Source organism: Bubalus kerabau, chromosome 8 (assembly GCF_029407905.1).
Source record: "Bubalus kerabau isolate K-KA32 ecotype Philippines breed swamp buffalo chromosome 8, PCC_UOA_SB_1v2, whole genome shotgun sequence".
Lineage (NCBI taxonomy): Eukaryota > Metazoa > Chordata > Mammalia > Artiodactyla > Bovidae > Bubalus > Bubalus kerabau.
The window spans coordinates 72,760,195-72,779,272 of record NC_073631.1 but is presented as its reverse complement, the minus strand read 5'-3'; the positions used below and the strand labels follow the sequence as shown (position 1 = coordinate 72,779,272).

The window sequence follows — 19,078 nt, the reverse complement described above, 5'->3', positions numbered from 1 at the left end:
CTCCGAATCCCCAGTCCATGTCCCTGCCTTTCACTCTCTGTTCTAGCTCTACTCTCTGGATGGGCATCAGGCACACCCACCCACTGTCCCTCCAGGGACCTTGAGGTTTGGGTTTCTCTGTCTAGTAGACTTCATTCTTGTTCTTATCATATCATCTTCATGCTCTTCATGAACTTTTATGTTTGGTGATGATTTCTCTTGATTCCGGTTTTCATTCTCACCAGCATGTAAGCTCCTTGGCAGCACGCATTACAGTCCTCTCACTGCCATCCATCTAGGCCTGGCAGGATGCTGTGCTCAGAGATTGCCAGTCATCCACCAAAGTTTGTCCTCCTCCCTAAAGTAACAGGATTTAAGCCGCACATTGCCAGGCACCAGCTATACCACATTACCTGCTTCTTTTGTGACTAGGAGGCCCGATGCCCAAGTTGTCACCTGTGGAGTGAGATAAGAAGTGATGTATTTAACTTCTGCCTCATTTGTCTGGAAGCCAAGCCCTAGACTGGTGCTCACCTACCTGAGGGCAGGCACATGGCACTGCCATGACCAGTTTGACTGTGTAGACAGGGCAATGCTCTGGATGGCGGCAGTGCCAGTGAATGGAAAGACATGGACTTTAAGTCCATGATCACATATGGCAGAGTTTCTCTCAACCTGGACCATCTGCCTTCTAGTGTCACATGAATAACAGAGTAAGCTTGTGCTTCTTTAGGCTTCTATATTTGGTGATCTCTTTGCTATTTGACTTAACTTTCAACCTGAGCACACGGTGTTAAATAAGTGGTTGTTGGATGAGACTCATTAGGGGCTCACTATTTTATTCTGTTCCGTCATCCCAGCACCAGGAGTCATTCACTGCACACCTGTCAGGTCTGGAGAAACACACACAGGAACTGTCTCAGGCTGATAAGGAATCCCCTTCTTTCCCATCTCCAAGCTCTCTTGTGGCTTTCAGCGTCTCACTACACCATTGCCAGTTTTTGCTGTTGCATCCAAAAGAAACCAAACTTGAAAGAACATCACAAAGCATGGAAGTAATGCTTCTTGTGTGAAGATTCTAGGTCACTATGTTATAAAGGTTTTGTGTGAGATAGAAATGTCATCTCACAGCTTATGGGAACCTGTGACCCACATCATAGCAGAGGGTTCCACCCCTTTGATAGTGTTCTACTCATTTCCATGGTTAAGGTCTGTGACACTTCCTGCTTGAAATTTTACTGTTAGACAAGTTTTCATGAAACTCTTGTTCAGATGACAGTAGGTGGTTTTGTTTGGTTATTGATCTTCTGGGGAGCAATGTTAGTTGGGAGTCATGATTTCCTTGAAGTATTATCAGGTATGGCTTTAGTTATGGAGAAAAATAGTTTTCCCTTTCTCAATAAACTTCTATACTTAGGTCCAGTGTATTTTTAAGCTCTACTATATTTGAAGAAAGACATTTCGTAGTCATGCAGTTAATCTCTTGCCTTGTCCCAGAGTTAGCATTGAAAAAGCTATGAGGACTTAGGCTGGTTTTAGGGCTGTGCCTACAGCAAACAGACTCTGAGATGGGGATTTATTGGAGAAATTGATTGGAGAATGTTCTGGAAATGATACCTGGGAGGAGTGAGGGAAGAAGAATGGGGCAGAAAGAGGAGTTAAGTTGCCACAAAGCTGGGATCTAGAGCTAGGAGGGCCCCCCTATATTGAGGCCAGGGGGCTGGGCCTTTGTACCTTCCCCTCCCACCATTCCACCAGTCAAGAGATGCAGCTGGAAGGGAATGTAACTTCTGGTGAGGTAGCTCCAAGAGCACACCTATGGAGGGCCTTGGATGTGAATTATCAAGAAAGCCAAAACTTCTGGCTGTTAGGGGAATGAGTGTCAGGGTCCTGAAGCGGGGTCTAGGCGGCACTGCCTGGCATTCACTGCAGGGCTTCAACATCCAATTAGTACCCAGACAATCTCATGAGGGCACTCACGGCCTTGCCTATCTTATCCTCTGCTACATCTCCTACCCTTAGAACAATGCCTAGTGCCGAGCATATAGCAGCCACTTCATAGATATTTACTGAATAAATAAATGAAAGAAGTAACAAACAGAATTATGCAAAGGATATACAAATTAGGATACTTTCAGTAAGCTTTGTCAAAATTGAGAAACCTTACTTGGCTTTAAACTTCCTAAGCAGAGACTGAAATCTTTACAGATATATTCGAACTATATGAACATCATCAGCCCTACCTGCATTAGGTAGGGCGCTATAAGGTAGACACACAAGTCATTAACAAAATATTAGGAAATTGAATCTAACAAGAAATGAGATTGATCCCAAGAATGTAAGATTCTTTAAATGTTTGAAAATTATCATTGTGATTTAATAAATTACAGAACATGAGAAAAAATCATGAGATGGTCACAATGAATAGAGAAAACACTCTCAGTAAACTAGTGCTAGAAGTCAATGAAATCAATGAAAAATGAAATCAATGAAATCAATTAGCCCTTCCTGCATTAGGACAGATTATGGGAAAGTGTTCTGCGTCTACTTGAGTAGTCAGCAAAGTGGCAGGTGAGTTTCTTTCTAGGCAAGAATAAGTCAATGCATTCAGGGAAAACTACTCTTAAAATCAGGATATATGATGTAATGAGGTTTGACAATAAGAGAATATTTAAAATTGGGGCCTCCCTGGAGAATCCAGTAGACATCTTTTCCAGACTCACAAGCTGAGGGTTCTGAGTTATTGGCTAGGACTAAATCTGTGATAGTATGAGAATGAGTCATCGAGGCTGGTTCCTGACCAGCCTGGGGTCCGTTGCCATGACGAGGGCCATCATTATACCATGCTTGGTCATCATCATTAGCAGATGCAGCAGCCTGGCCTCCATGTAGATAGCCCTTTACAATCTAAAACACCCTTTTGAATTCACAATCTCATTTGATTGTCAAATACAGGAAGGGAGCAAAAATAGTTTTCTTACAGCATTACATTAATAATGTAGACACACAAGTCATTAACAAAATATTAGCAAATTAAATCCAACAAGAAATGAGACTGATCCCAAGAATGTAAGATTCTTTAAATGTTTGAAAATTATCATTGTGATTTAATAAATTACAGAATATGAGAGAAAATCACAAGATGGTTACAATGAATACAGAAAACATTCTCAGTAAACTAGTGCTAGAAGTCAATGATATCAATGAAAAATCTGCAGATAACTTCATATTTAGTGGTGAAACATTAAACCCTTTTCCCATAAGAATGGGAGTAAGAGAAACAGGTGATTGAGAGCGAGAGGTACAAACTTCCAGTTACAAAATAAATGAGTCACAGGTATGAAATACAAGGTAAGGATTGATGAAAATATTTTTTCATAGTGGCTAGGGCGACCACACCATTTATCATCATAACTGTGACTGTATGAGTGAAAAGAGGTGCTATTAACAATTACCCTGAGTCAAGAGGCATCAACCAGACCTGTCCTGGGCAAATTGGGACATTTGGTCCCTCAACCTGTAATAGATATGGAAGAAACAGGCATGTGAGGGGACTGCATGGATAACAGAAGCTCTGTGGGATCTGCTCAAGCCAGGCAACCCAGAGGCAAGTGTTCTAGGATCTCCTATAAGAACGATCAGGGCTTCCCTGGTGGCTCATCAGTAAAGAACCTGCCTGCCAATACAGGAGACGTAGGTTCAATCCCTGGGTTGGGAAGACTCCCTGGAGAAGGAAATGGTAGCCCACTCTAGTATTCTTGCCTGGGAAATCAGATGGACAGAGGAGCCTGGTGGGCTACAGTCCATGGGGTTGCAAAAGAGTCAGACATGACTTTGCAAATAAAAACAAACAACAACAACAACATTAGGAGGGTCAGCTCTTTGTTGATGCTTAGGGTTTTCCCTGCTTTTGCTGCTAATTGTAATAAAGAATAATACAATTAGAATAAAGAATAATAGCTACTGTGTCATGAGCACTTACAAGAGGCCAGGCACTCTGAGAAGTGGTTTATATGACCAATTTCATTCAATAACTCTAGGAGAAGGGCACTATTGTTACCTGTATTCTTTAGAGAGGTTAAGTAACTTTCCCAAAGTCACTCAGCTGGGAAGGCTTGGGTCTGGGATTTGAACCTAGACTCCTAACCGTGATGTTAACCAGTCCTTGTTTTTTCCATTTTGGGGTGCAGCCCTTTTCAAGGATGCAGGAGTCTGGCACAGGTCGAGGGGACAGTTAGACAAGCACCAGAGTGGAAATAGGGGGGGCTCTGGCAACATCCTAGCCTCTCAGTTCTGGTCTTATCCTTATTCCACACTGGAGGCACAGAAGTACAGAGTGGGTATGGGCTGCTGCCCAGCACAGGCGTGATCCAGGCTTTTGACCTGGGCCAGCAGCAGGCTCTTTGTGTTCATGATTGCACTATGATTCTGTGTGGACTAATGCCTGCGGCAGACGGGAATCTTGCCCCTCCAGATATCTGCATATCATTCCTAGAACCGCCAGGTCATCACTGGGCCACACAGTCCACACTGAATTCTTTTCATCTCTTTCCATCAGTCAATCTGAGGGCCTCCTTAATTATCTTTATTGCTTTTCTCTGAACTCTTCAATTTGCTGGCATATCGCTTTTCGGGTAGAGAGATACCAGAAGTGTTCAGAGAAATTATAATCTCTTGTGCATGATGTAATGCTTTGGCCTGGGAAGTTGAAAATCATAGCAGTAGTTTTAAGTGCCATTGGTATCATAACCTGCAATCAATTTGGTCATCTTCAATTAAGTTGACTTTTTTTTTTTTTCATTTAAGGTGCGTATATGGCTCAAAGTCAATATAATTTATATCTGGAGTATTTCAAGCTGTGTGTGTGTGTGTGTGTGTGTGTGTGTATTAAAAGCAAAAACAATAAAGCCAATTCAGAAAGCAAAAAGAAGACATTTCTAAGTCTTTTCTCATTTTCCACTATGTCAGCTACTATGTGCTGGACCCCAGGTGCTGTGTTCAGAAGTATTTGATCCTGGAATACTTTGAATATTTTAAATACTTTGTTCATTAAAAATTACTCTTGTTTTCTCTGACACTCTTTTAATGATCATATTTTGACTCATGTTCCTATTTGTAGATTGATAGCTTTTAGTTTCTGGGGACAGTAGCCCATTTGTGTGTCTGTGTGTGTGTTTTGTAACATTTATTTATTTGGCTTCACCAGGTCTTTGTTGCAGCATGTGGGATCTTTAGCTGAAACATGGGAGTTCTTAGTTGCAGGATGTGGATACAGCTCCCTGATCAGGGATCAAACCTGGGCCCCCGTTTTGGGAGTGTAGAGTCTTAGCCATTGGGGAGGTTTGACAGTGGCCCATTTATGACTCAGGTTATGTTTAACAATCTTTGGCTTGATTATTTTGAAGTTACAGGTACTTTGGCATGGGCTTCCATGGTAGCTCAGATGGTAAAGATTCTGCCTGCAATGTAGGAGACCCAGGTTTGATCCCTGGTCAGGAAGATCCCCTGGAGAAGGGAATGGCAACCCACTCCAGTATTCTTCCCTGGAGAATCCTGTGAACAAGGAGCCTGGCAGGCTACAGTCCATCGATTGCAAAGAGCTGGACACAGCTTGGCAACTAACACACACACATACACACACACACACTTTGGTATGAATAACTACATTGACCAGAATATCAAAATGCTAACCATGTAATACTCTTTTTCCATAAATAAAAACAGAAGACCAAATTAACTTGAATTAAAAAAAATTGAAATTCAATTTCAGAACTTGCTTGCCACCATAGTTAAGCTACTTTGATTACTTTTTTTCCGAAGTCTGTCTTTCCTTAGAGTAGCTTTATTTTTTTTACTTTGTATTATTTGCCCAAAGATGGTTATATGAGTATTACTTCCCAAATGATGAGGTTGTCTCCCAAAAGCAGATTCAATTTTAAATTTCCAATATTTTAAAACTTGTTAGAACATGATAGAAACATGAGCAGCACACAGCTACTCACTGAAGGAAGGTACAGCTTACAGAGTCAAATCACACATGACCTGATCTGACAACCCATCTCCTCTTGTCCAGGTAATGATTTTGAAACAGCCTCTCAGGAGGTCAGTGCTGACCCTAGCTCTGTCCACAGGCCCGGCAGCTGAAGCCCCATAGTCTCAGGATGAGATGCAGATCTAGTTGAACTTTTTAGCCTCCACAGATCACTTCCTTTTGGAATTTAGGGCCACCAGTGCCTTCTTAAATAATTTTTGTTCACAGTGTAAGAATTTGTTTTGGTTCAGGAGTCTGTTTACCTGGGTATTAGAGTTGCTCTCATTTCTAGCCTCCCCTATGGGCAGGAGAGAGTTAATACAGAAAATGGAGTTCATTTTGTTTGAAAGTGAATGCAGATCACAACCTTACATGTATGACTTTGGTTGAAAACAACCACACAATGCCACCACCAAACACTACCCCACAAACTTCTCTTCAGAGTCTCAACAATATCCTTTCTTGAACCTCCTCTGACTTTGTGTCTTTCTATAATATACAGTATAATTTATAAAAGTGTGAGCAACTGTGGAATTGTTCTCCTAATAGATTCTGAAGATTCCAATTTCCATTCTGCCACAGAAGACTGAAAATCCACTTGTGCTCACTTATCTGTATCTGTACCTCATCCCCATGCTGCGTCAAAAATCAGGTTCAGGTGCAGGTTAAGAGCACACATTTACCTCAGGAATATGGGGCTTATTAAATATCTCTCCACAATTAACATCACCATATCAATAAGAATTATCATTAAGTCCTGTCAATCAGGTGCGGAATTTTGCTTCAGGGAAACAAAACAATTTAAATTATAGCAAGTGCTCCCCTTCTTTTTTTTTTTTTAAACGTGCTTCTCTTTAAATTGGATAATTATGTGGCTTTTCATTAGATTCCTCTAAGCATAATAGATCACGATATTCACCCTTTGACCTTGGTGATGAATGTCTCTGGTGAAAACATGTGACAAGCAGTGTTCTAATGAGAACAAAATACTGAATAACTGGAAATCTTGTATAATAAAAGGAGCGAGCTGGAGGGAAACACAACCACCTTTAAGGTTGCTGCACAAAATGTATTTGTAATGGGGCAATGATATGGGTTGGGAAGAAAAGAGGCTATTTTTGGTTCTAATCATATGGATGGAAATGCTGATTTTTCTTCTTTGATGTGTAAAAAAAGAGAAAAAAGGAGAAAGAGACATTTCAGGAAAGCCGCACATCAGAAAATACTGGTCTCGACTGAATTGCCAGCGCAGATGGAGTGAATCCACTGGCCTAAGGGGGATTCAGATGACTCGCTGCATCTTGGAACACCGGCAAGTGGTAGTCTGAGGGTAGCTCTCTTTTCATTGCTGTCTTTATGGGAGTTCCAAATATGAGGACAGCTTAAGAAGGAAGTGATTTGGTCTTGGGGAAGCTATAGTCTCATAGGGGCTGTCAGGGAAGGGCAGGAGGGGCAGGGAGACCTCTGATTTCTCCTCACCTCCCCTGTTCACTCAACGTTTGGGCAGCCCGCCCCACTGGAGTGGTCGCCCTGCACATTTCTGGAGTCCTCATTCTCTGATGGCTAGAGGGACCTGGGTGTCCTAAAGTTGGCCCTGAGATGTAGCCGTAAGGCAAGAACAAGCTGATTGCTGTCAGCCTCTCCTTCTTGCTTCCTTCCCCATGCCCCTGCTCACCCAGGGTCCCTAGATGACTAGTTTGGGCACTGACCCAACCACAGCTTTTCTCCCAGTGAAAAGGGATGGGAGACTTCCTGCCACAGGAGCCCATGACACTTTATGTGCCCTGGGGTCATGAAAATGGGCAAAGTTTGCTTCTTTTAGATTTCCTAGATCCTTGTCTGTCCATTTGATCTTGGGATATACAGCACAAGAGCAGCCTATTAGAAAGCTATTTATCAAAGGTATGGATTTGCTGTAACTTCTAAAGCCATGGAGTTTGAAGCAGGAATTACTTGTCAAACACACAAGCTAGGTTGTGCTTGTTTAGGGGATGAAGAAAGGAAGACAGGAACCACCACTTATTAAATACCTACTATGGGCCAAGGGCTCTAACAGGCTCTTGATACCTGCTCTCCGGTTTAATTCTCATCAAAGCTTATTATCCCATTTTATGATTTAGGAATTGGCCCAATCATGTCCTAGAATGATATGATAGAAGGGCTGGGATTTGACCATCGGTTGGTCTAACTCCCAAGTCTGTGTTTTCTGCTTTAAAGGTAGCACATAACGTAATGCTACTATATCTTTCAGAAACTGTGCTTTTATCATAAACTTCTCCCCAACTTACCGTTCCAGATTTCACACTTGGAATTGATGTGGGTTATTATGGACTTAATATTATTACTATCAGTCTAGCTAGTTGTGCAATTTATTTTGTTCCAGAGAAGACATGCAAGAGAAGAAACATCTGCCTCCATAAATTGACTTCTTCAGGTGAGTTCCAGTTTGGGAAAAGGATTTGCAATGAGTGATGTGTGTGCTTATAGAAGATTAAGAAACTGACCAGGCTCGAAACCATGGTTGCCTTTGTTTATCTGTAGATCTGGTGTGCTTATGGTAAAAAACTCACCCTGGGACCTCATCCCTGACCTCCACCAGGTGGATTTGAGAGGAGGAAACCTCAGGGCCAGCAATCCCTCACCTCTTTCCACAAGAATCTGCCAGGAAGAGAAATATCCAAAGTTCATTTTGAGCCCTCAGCCTGGGATTTATGTGTGATTTGTCATGGACATCAGGCAATTTTTGGCACACAGACTGGAAGGAGAACAGAGTGAGGGAAGGCTCTGCCTGCCCATCGAGATTGTCCTCTCTGCAGCAGTCACTGTTGGAAACATCTCTGGTTTGCACTCCCAGATCAGTTGCACAGAAAAGGGATCTAGTAGCTTCTCCCTAGTCACCCCTATTCTGAGAAAACGGGAAAAAATGGGTAATAGTTATAAGTACTTGGGGACTCGAGGGTATGTCCCCAATAAATCTATAAAGAGGGGCTGTCATTCTCTGAGATTTAACCCTAGAAATCATCGAAAGGAGATGAAATAGTTCGCAGGACCACACAACTAACATACAACCTGTTTGACATTTTATTTGAAAATTTTAAGGAATGATTTGATGACAAAGGGAGAAGGTTATTTGGCCATAGAAGCACGATAAATAGAAGGTCTCAGAGGCAAACATTAGCAGGGCCCACCCAGAACTTGTCCAAGGGAGAGGGAGCTGAAATCCATTGACTTAGGTAATTTCTGATGCTCTTGAAGAGGCATCTCTGGTGGAAAGCATAGACATTACCTGTGGGTTATTGACAGATTGCAAGGAGTCAGTTTCCTTTGGCAGGAACGTCCCATCCTATCATAGTGCTACTTAAATATTTGGTTTGCCCTGTCTTGATTCAGCATTCACCAAACAGCCTTCAGTTTGTGTCTCACGATTGCCTTCAGATCGTTCCTTCCTGTGAGTACTTGCAAACAGAAAGCAGATGGAATGATGACACGGGGTCATCATTAGAATATTCCGGGTAGTAATTTCTCACTAAAAGTGTGGTTGGCACATTTTGATCTTATATACACATGTTGTTTGAGTAAACTCTGGGAATTTGGTGGTGGACAGGGAGGCCTGGCGTGTTGCAGTCCATGGGGTCTCAAAGAGTCAGATACAACTGAGTGACTGAACTGAACTGACACATGTCGTGCTCTGGATGTGTGCCCATGAAGAGTTGGTTTAGTTCTGTCTGTGCTGACAAAGGTGGGGTCATGAACCTTCAAGCTGAAGACCAGACCCTGGACAGTGGGTAAACACCAAGCTGATGCGTGCTAAGGAAACTCCTCCAGGGAAAACTGCTGGTGCTTCACCTTGACACAGCTGTACGCCTGAGTTTTTTTTTTAATGAACCTTTAAAAAAATTTTTTTTGTTTTTTACCATTTTTCAGTGTATAGTTCAGTGGCATTAAGAATATTCACATTATTTGAGAAAAGACAGTTTTCAGCAAATGGTGCTGGGAAAACTGGATAGCCACATGTAAATCAACGAAGTTAGAACACTTTTTCATACCATACACAAAAATAAACTCAAAATGCCTTAAAGATTAGACATTACATCATAAAACTCCTAGAAGAGAACATAGGCAAAACATTCTCTGATGCAAATCATAACAATGTTTTCTTAGGTCAATCTGCTGAAGGAATAGAAATAAAGGCAAAAATAGATGAGGGACTTCCCCGGTGGCTCAATGATAAAGAATCTGTTTGCCAATGAAGGAGACACCAGTTCAGTTCCTGATCCAGGAAGATCTCACATGCCATAGAGCAACTAAGCCCATGCGCCACTATTGAGCCTGCGCTCTAGATCTCGGGAGCCGCAGCCACTCAGCCCAACATGCCCTAGAGCCCATGCTCTGCAACAAGAGAAACCACTGCAATGAGAACCCTGCGCACCGCAACTAGAGGAAAACCTGTGCAGCAACAAAGGCCCAGCATAGCCAAGAATAAATAAATAAAATTATTTTAAAAAAATTAAAAAATGAACAAATGGGACCTCTTCAAGCTGTTGCACAGCAAAGGAAACCATAAACAAAATGAAAAGACAGCCTACAGACTGGGAGAAAATTTTTGCAAATGACGCCTTAATTTCTAAAATACAGCTAATACAGCTCAATAACAAAAACAACAACAACAAAAACAAACAACCCAAACAAAAAATGGGCAGAAACAGACTTACAGACATAGAAAACAAACAAGTTTACCAAAAGAGAAAGAGGGGGAGGGATAAATTAGGAGCTTGGAATTAACATATGCACAGTACTGTATATAAAATATTAACATATAAATATTAATGGCCTACTATATAGCACAAGGGACTATATTCAATATCTTATAATAACCTATAATAGAAAGAACCTGAAAAATAATACATATATATATATATGTAACTGAATCACTATTTTACACCAGAAACTAACACAATATTGTAAATCAACTATACTTCAATAAAATTAAAAAAAATTTATATTCACATCGTGTGTGGCAGTCACCACCATCCATATTCGGAACTTTTCCATCATCCCAAACTGAAACTCTATACCCATTAGATAATATTCCCCATTCCTCTTCCTCACAGCACCTGGTAACCACTATTCTACTTTCTGTCTCTGTAAATTTGACTATTCTAGTTACTTCATTTAAATGGAATAATACAATATTTGTCTTTCTGTGTCTGATGTATTTTGCTTAGTCTAATGTCTTCAAAGTTTATCCATGTTGTGGCATGTGGCATATATCAGAATTTCATTCCCCTTTTAAGGATGACAATATTCCATCATATGTGTATATCACATTTCATTTATCCATTCATCTATTGGTGGATATTTGGGTTGTTTTTGCCTTTGGTTCTTGTAAATAATGCTGCTGTGAATATGTATGCAAAAATACCTGTTGAAGTCCCTGCTTTTAATTCTTTTGAGAGTGAGAGAAAGCATTTTAAATTTCTGTAGCGTAGCAGTCACATCTGATCTTTCCATAGTGTAAACTTTCGAGTTTACAGAGCGTGTCAACATGTTTATTTGATCCTTTGAGGTTGCTGAGTAAGGAGGTAGATGGGGCTGTCACTTTCACTTGCTGAAGGTAAAATGAGGCTCAGAGAGGTAAGAGGGGAAGGCTGGACTCAAATGCTTGCCTTCTAATCACAAGCCTAGGGCTCTTTTTACCACAGAGCAATCTCTCTGAGGACAGCATAGTGTCTACCTTATTAACTATTGCACCCCAGGTCCTAAGGCAGGGCTGGTCATTTCAGCAAACATTTGTTGAATGAGTGCTCCTCCTCCTTGCCCCATCAGTCAAGAGCATGAGCGCTGAATGGATACTCAAGGGAACACATTTGTTAATGGCCCTTGGTTGAGGACGTGAAAGGGTCTTGAAAACCACTGTAAAGTCCTGTAGTTTTCTGACTGACTGAAGGAGACTCACTTCTGAGGTGGGTGACGACTGCACCCACTCCTTTGATTTCAGCAGGCTCCATACTCCCTATTTCTGTAGCAAGTGCCATATGTGATTACTCCAGGGAGAGCACTGCTCCTTGACCTACTGATTTGCACCAGGAGATAACCTGAACTCACTGAGGAATGAGTGTTTGAACAAGCTTTCTCTTGCCCTGTAGTTCCCCAGAGAGAACTGCAGCTTCATCTTCCTTTGGTCGTCTGGCTAGTCATGACTCATAGGAAAAATGCAAGCTCAGGAGTTTAGTTAGTATTGCTTGCATCTGGCTTGGAAGACCATGCAATGAATATTTGTTATGACAGAGGACAAAGGAAAGGACCATTGAAAGTGGGAGAGATGCTATGTCTTCAGAGGTATCTGGAGGCTTCTCCCTCATTCCCAGACTCATTTACCATCAGAATTACATACTCATTCAATTTGATAAGTTTGTTGTTGAAAATCAACAAGGGGAATTCCCTGGTGGTCCAGTGGTTAGGACTCTGTGCTATCACTGCCAAGGGTGCAGGTTCAATCCCTGGTCAGGGAACTAAGATCACACCAGCCACACAACACAGCCAAAAAAGGAAATTAAGTAAAACAAAGTGAAAATTAACGTCAGAAAAACTACTTCCTCAACAAAAGACATACTCAACTCTGCCAAATGGTGGACTCGTTAACAGTCGGTTTGCAAGAGCCTGGGGACACCCACAGTCAGATATATCTTTGCGAGAATTTTACCTGTCAGCCCAGTTGAGGGCAGAGCCTGTTATTACTTGACTCTTGAAGAGGTCCATGACCTATGTCAAAGTGCTGGTTTCAGAGCCATAATCATAGAACTTTAGTTAAGCTTGTATACAAATAGTGATTTATCCAAAGTAATACACATAGCCAGTTAGGGGTTCCTTAGTTTTTCCTTTCCTTTTTTTCTCTTTTTCTTTAGAGGCATAAGGGAATGGTGGCAAATTAAAACCAAAAGTCATATGAATACATACATTTATAAAAATTGGGGTTAGGAGATGTGGATGAATAAGCACTAGGGCAGTGGGAACTGGACAAAGCCCTCCCACTGGACACCCCATTTCCCCAACCCACTCCCCAAAAGTATCCTGAAAAGTTCACAGGTATGTTGCTGAATTCACATATCCATGTTTCTTGAATTCCAGGAAATACTGGTATAGACAGTTTGTAATTCATTGCATAATTACTGGAATTCATTGGATAATTACCAACAGTCCATGCTGCTCTCCTCAACTGAGACTTGGCCTGAGTATTCTCCAAGTCTGAACTTTTAGAGATGAACCCAAATCAATAAAGAACTGAGTAATGGAGAGTTACTGTCAGGGAGCATTCCAGTTAAAGGATTAATGCTAACATCCACATGTATCGATATTGGAGCATCACATGTATATTTAAAGTGCTCTACCAGAGTGTAACACGTGCATTCTGCATTCGCAATATCTTATGCCTAATATTTAAAGTTATTCCCAAAGTAAGTCATTTGGCTTTCTAACAAGGACATTCTTTTATTTTACAACATGCAATATATTTGTAACGACCTGTCATTTTTCTGAATTCAGTTCACCACCCTTGCAGGACGGAGAAGTACTGCCATAAATGTGAGAGGGGTGCCAAGGGCAGCCTGTCCCTCTGTGGGTGCGTGTGAAGGAGGAGGGGGAGGGGAGTGGGGAATGGCCTAAACAGTGTCAGACAGCCATTGCTGATCTGCATCAGGCATCTCCATCTGGAGGGCAATGGTCAAGTGTTGGGTTAGAAATTGCGATCTGGGGGAATTCCATAGTGGTCCAGTGGTTGTTAGGACTCTGTGCTCTCATTGCTAAGGGCCCAGGTTCCGTCCCTGGTTGGGAAAAAAAGATCCTGCAAGCTGTGCAAAAACAAAAAAGAAAGAAAAAGAACAGAAACTGTGATTTCAGAGTGGTTCTAGGATCACCTTCTGATTATTAATGAAAGTGAGGTCCAGTTGCTTGCCATTCAAAAGCCAATACTCAACAGGCAAGGTTGGAGTAAAGGAAATTTGCTTTATTTGAGGAGAGGGCAGATTTATGTCCAAAGGCTGACTCTCTCCTGACAACTAGCAGGCAAGAGCTTTCAAAGAAGAGTTTCAGGGGTGTAGAGGCAGAAGGAGGGGGGCTATGTGCAGAAAAAGCACAATGAGCTCTGAAAGTCATCTTAATTGGTCATGTGGTGGTCTGATCAGTATCATTTTGATTAAGTACAGTTAATCTTCAGTTCTAGGGGTTTGTTTGTTCCCATTTCTTTGAGGCAGTTCTCAGAATTGTGGCAGTTATGTCATGGGTACAGTCTGGTCATCATGTAGTTAACTTCTTCCACCTGGCAGGGCTTTCAGAATCTATAAGACAGCTCAGAAGATGTGGCTCAGAATATTATCTATAGCTCTTGAGGAGGAGGAACTAAAGGTCTTTGGCTTTGTCTAATGGCTAAACTATTACTATTTGGTCTTGTCTGTTTTCCTTTGCTTCTGCATTTTCTCACTTCTCTATTCAATTTGTTCTTTGAAGTTTTCCTGCAGACAAAAGGCAGGTGGAGGACAGCGGGGAGAACCATGGAGTTCTGCTTCATTTCATGATGGGGAGAGACAGACAACCAACATTTAGTGGGCAAGTGCTATGGGCTGAATATTTTCGATTCTCCATTTCATTTAATCCTACAATAACTCCAGAATTTAGCTTTACTTTTCCCACCCTATTTTTAAGAAAACTGAGATCCAGGAGATTAAAAAACGTGGCCAAAATCACACAGTAAGTAGATGGAAGGACTAAAACTTGACATCCCAGCCACTGCTTCCTCAGCTTAATGGAAGGAAGCTGTTGGTTATGGTCAGTTACTTTTGTTTTGCCAAGCAGCAGCTGGCATCAGAAAACTCATTTCCCAGACAAGAGAACAGAGGGTGGATATAAACTCACCTTGGTGATCCTGAAAGGTGTGGGCATGGAGGAAAGGGGATGGCAGCAACACCCTATGTTCAAGGTAGGTTTTTTGACATCCGTGGGAGTTATATCAAGCCATGGATGTTGAACCGCCAGCAAAGGATAGCTAGAGCAGAGAAAAAAATTTTCCTTGTCCATGGCAAGTGCTCAGAAGAGAGGGTTCAAATAAATATTGTTCACTCACCAAGTGTTTTTTTTTTTTAATTGGAGGATAATTGTTTTACAATGTTGTATTGTTTTCTGCCATGTGAACCTGTTAGTTGCTCAATCGTGTCCAGTTCTTTGCAACCCCATGGAATGTAGCCCACCAGGCTCTTCTGTCCATGGAATTCTCCAAGCAAGAATACTGGAGTGGGTAGCCACTTCCTTCTCCAGGGGATCTTCCCTACCCAGGGATCGAACCCAGGTCTCCTGCATTACAGGCAAATGCTTTACCGCCTGAGGCGCCAGGGAAGCCTGTACAACAAGGTGAATCAGCTTAAGTATACATATATCCACTGCCCAACTGAACCTCCTTCCCAGCCCCCTCCCATCCCATTCCTTCACTGAGTATTTCTTGAATGCCTGCTACATATTAGACACTGACATACATCCTGCCCCAAATTCTAAGGGAGAGATGCTGAATGAGTGGCAAGTAAAATGTGCTTTAACAGATGGTGATAGGCTGAATGGAGAGAAGTTAAACAGAATGGGCTTATATGGGTTGGCCAAGGAAGGCTTTACTGATCAAGTGACACTGAGCCAGATCTGGGGGAACTGAAGGAGTAGGCCTTGTGACTGTTTGAGAGAATTCTATTTCAGCCAGAAGGAACTTGGTTTGAGAAACAGCAAGGGGTTGGCATGCTGAGTAGAGCGAGAGAGGGAAGGCAGAGTCAGAGAAGGAACTGGAGCCAGAGAGTATAAGAATCTTCAGGCCATTATAAGATTGTTGGATTTTATTCTGGGTGATCTGCAAAGTCATTTGAAGGCTTTGAGCAGAGAAATGACATGATTTGCATCTATTTGAAAAGCATCACTGTGGCTGATGTGTTGAACTGATATGGGAGAGGCGGGAAAAGCAGCCAAAAGGCTGCTGCAGGTGGTGGTTTGGAGCAGGGAGGTGGTAGTGGAGATGGTAAGTGGTCGGAGTCTGGATAGAGTGTGAAAGCAGAGTCAACTGGATTTGCTGATGGATTCGAAAGTGACGTCAAGGAGGACCAAGGTTTTGGTCCTGACCAAAGGACATGCACGGAGGAGGATGTGGGAGGAGGAGGTGATGAGTGTGTGTGTCATGCTGGAGTGGGAGGTGGATCATGAACCAGGAATTTGTTTCTGAAAATTCTGAATTTGAGATGCCTGTTAGACATCCAAATAGAGATCTCTGGAATCTGGAATGGGTCCACACTGAAGACATAAATTTGCGGCTTGTTAGCAAATAGATGGTGTTTACAACTATGAGATTGGATGAGACAAAAGTGATATAGTTTAGAGAGAGAACAGGTCCAAAGACTGAGCACTGAGGCACTGTAATTTTTAGAGGTTGAAAAAAATGGGAAGAAACCAGCCAGAGACTAAGGAGGAGAAGTGTTCTGGAAACTAAGTGAAGAAAGTTGCTGAGAGCTCAAATAAGATGAGAATGACCCTTGTATTTAACAGCATAGAGGTCAGGGATGAGGAGAGCGGTATGGTGACAGGGTGGGGCCAAGCCTGATTGAAGCGGGTTCATGAGAGGATGACTGCTATAGGCCATGCAGGGTGCAGATGCAGACAGCTTAGCTCTTTAGAGGAATCATCTTGCAAAGGGGAGCAGAGAAATGGGACAGGACCTGAAACGTGAGGGCAAGAAACAGTTTTTGTTTGTTTTTTCTTTAAGAAGAGAGAAATTGTTGCAGTGTGTATGCTGATGGGAGTTGGGGAGAAGAGGAGGAGTGACCTTGAGTAAGGGAGGGGGCTGGTTTGGCACACAGGAGGAGGGACGCCCTCCATTGGAGCAGGAAGGTCCATTCAAAGAAATGAGAGCGACCAGAGCATGGCGGGGGGCAGGCAGGCATGCTAGTGGGTTAGAGGTGGGAGGAGTAAGAGCAGGATTCAGGGTCAGCAGCTGAGAGCAGGGTGCTGGCAGAAGTGCTGAATGTTTGAGAAGAGACAACGAAGTGCACAGTTGTCACTCAAAAACTAAGGGAGTAAAGGGGCCAGGGCGATGGAGTTGGATTGTAGGAAACACCAAAGGTCCATTTGAAGTTGGTGGCTGTGAATATGAAGTGAGTGAAATTCATCAAATTTAAGGTAAATCAAAATTTAACAACACAAAGCGAATTTAACATAGAGTGATTTAAAGTCTTGAATCCCATGATTCCTCTTTTCTGAAACCTACAAGGGTTCCCTGTAAATCCAGCATTAGATCCAGACTCCACACTTGGTTTTCCCTGTGCAGCTCTCTCTGCCCACCCAAGCTTACTCTCTGCTAGTTCCCAACTCAGAGCTGGCCTTCTGCCTGGTCAGACTCTTGTTTACTCTGAGTGCCTTGAGTCTGTAAGTTTTGTTCATGCAGTTCCCACTGCCTTTCCTATACCTAAGCTGCACATCCTCTGGGAGCTCTGACAGCCCTGGCTCTCCTTTCTTTGCATTTTCATTAGGTTCTGGGCTTCAGCATTCACTGATTGCTTTCTGATTATTTTACCCTGGAGAGCTTTGTTTTCTGCATAGATTAAATGTGCTCGAGGTCAAGGGCAACTCTTCTCCTAGCACTGGGTATCTAGAAATATTTGATAACATGATCAAGGTTTAAGAAAGAAGACAAGGCTGGTTGCCGAGCCGCAGGCAGGGCCCCTGAGTTCCATCAGGTGGACACAGTAACATTCAGCTCCAGAACCCTATAGTACACCTTCGTAAATGCTGATTGGCAATTGTTTATAAAGGCACCCACAACACAATGGCGTATCATTCTCTTTGGCTTCCCTCTTTCACAGCTCTTCAAGTACCTGCCTGTGGATTTAAGTGGAATTAGAGGAGCTGTGGGAGATCTCCTACAGAAGAGAATGGCAACCTACACCAGTATTCTTGCCCGGAGAATTTCGTGGACAGAGGAGCCCGGCGGGCCACTGTCCAGAGGGTCTCAAAGAGTCAGACACTACTGAAGCCACTTAGCATGCATGTAGAGGAGCTACAGGGGAGGCAGGGGGTGTTTGTGTTTCCTCCCTGACAGGCATCAGTGAACCAGATTGCAGCTTCTGAAGCTTGCAGAGAGGTGACCTGTATGAAGGCCTCTCCATCTCCTGGGGCAGAGAGCATCCAGTGGAGCACTGTGCAGTTATTAGAGGGATAATGGGATTCATTGCAGCAAGGACTGCTTGGCTGGGGCAGAGCTTATTTTAATTCTCAATGTTAATAAACTTGTGGCTATTGCTTTTTTCACACCAATGTGCCTCACACCTCATTTCGTCTGCCCATTAGGCAATTACCAATAGCGCCCCTATTCCCAGCATCTCTTAAACATGGAGCAATTATGCTTACTTGGTGAATGATGATGAAACTTGGAGGAGGCAAGTGCACTGGCATAGAACTTTCCTCCCAACTTCATCAGGTGTGCAGCGGGCATATCCCTTCAGTGAAAAACAGGGCTGTGGTTACAACCTTCATAAGCACAGAGAGGTGGGGACCATCCCCTCCTGGAGCCCCAATGTGGCGCCACTGGTGCACCAGCCCCTGCTGACCTCAGACCCCCGCGCTGGGCAGTGAAAACCGCCCACCCAGCTTGGGAAATGAGCATCTAATGCTCTTCATTCATCTTGAAATAGGAAGTTTTTGAGAGGTCTTAAGGGTGTATTAATGCATCAAGAGTAATGATCCCTTTATTTACAAAGTTGCTTAATTCCTCCCTTTTGGGTCTGAGTGGATTTTCACTTTACCAGGTTACTCAATGGCACCCCACTCCGGTACTCTTGCCTGGAAAATCCCATGGACGGAGGGGCCTGGTAGGCTGCAGTCCATGGGGTCGCTAGGAGTCGGACACGACTGAGCGACTTCACTTTCACTTTTCACTTTCATGAACTGGAGAAGGAAATGGCAACCCACTCCAGTGTTCTTGCCTGGAGAATCCCAGGGACGGGGAGCCTGGTGGGCTGCCGTCTATGGGGTCGCACAGAGTCGGATACGACT

The 19,078-nt window shown here is 42.9% G+C and overlaps 2 long non-coding RNA genes across 3 annotated transcripts in view; one reads left to right on the top strand and one right to left on the bottom strand.

The window, feature by feature from the left end:
* LOC129659319 (uncharacterized) overlaps nucleotides 1-18,340 on the top strand; it is a 40,231-nt gene extending 21,891 nt beyond the window's left edge. For both annotated transcript variants that reach the window (XR_008717967.1, XR_008717966.1), the window contains exon 3: nucleotides 17,890-18,340. This is a non-coding gene — a long non-coding RNA (uncharacterized LOC129659319). The remainder of the gene's footprint in view (nucleotides 1-17,889) is intronic.
* On the bottom strand, nucleotides 14,324-18,504 carry LOC129659320 (uncharacterized). The gene is made up of 3 exons (XR_008717968.1): nucleotides 18,434-18,504; nucleotides 14,918-15,047; nucleotides 14,324-14,564 (listed from the first exon to the last, which is right to left on the bottom strand). It is a non-coding gene; the product is annotated as an uncharacterized LOC129659320 (long non-coding RNA).
* Nucleotides 18,505-19,078: the final 574 nt, after the last annotated feature.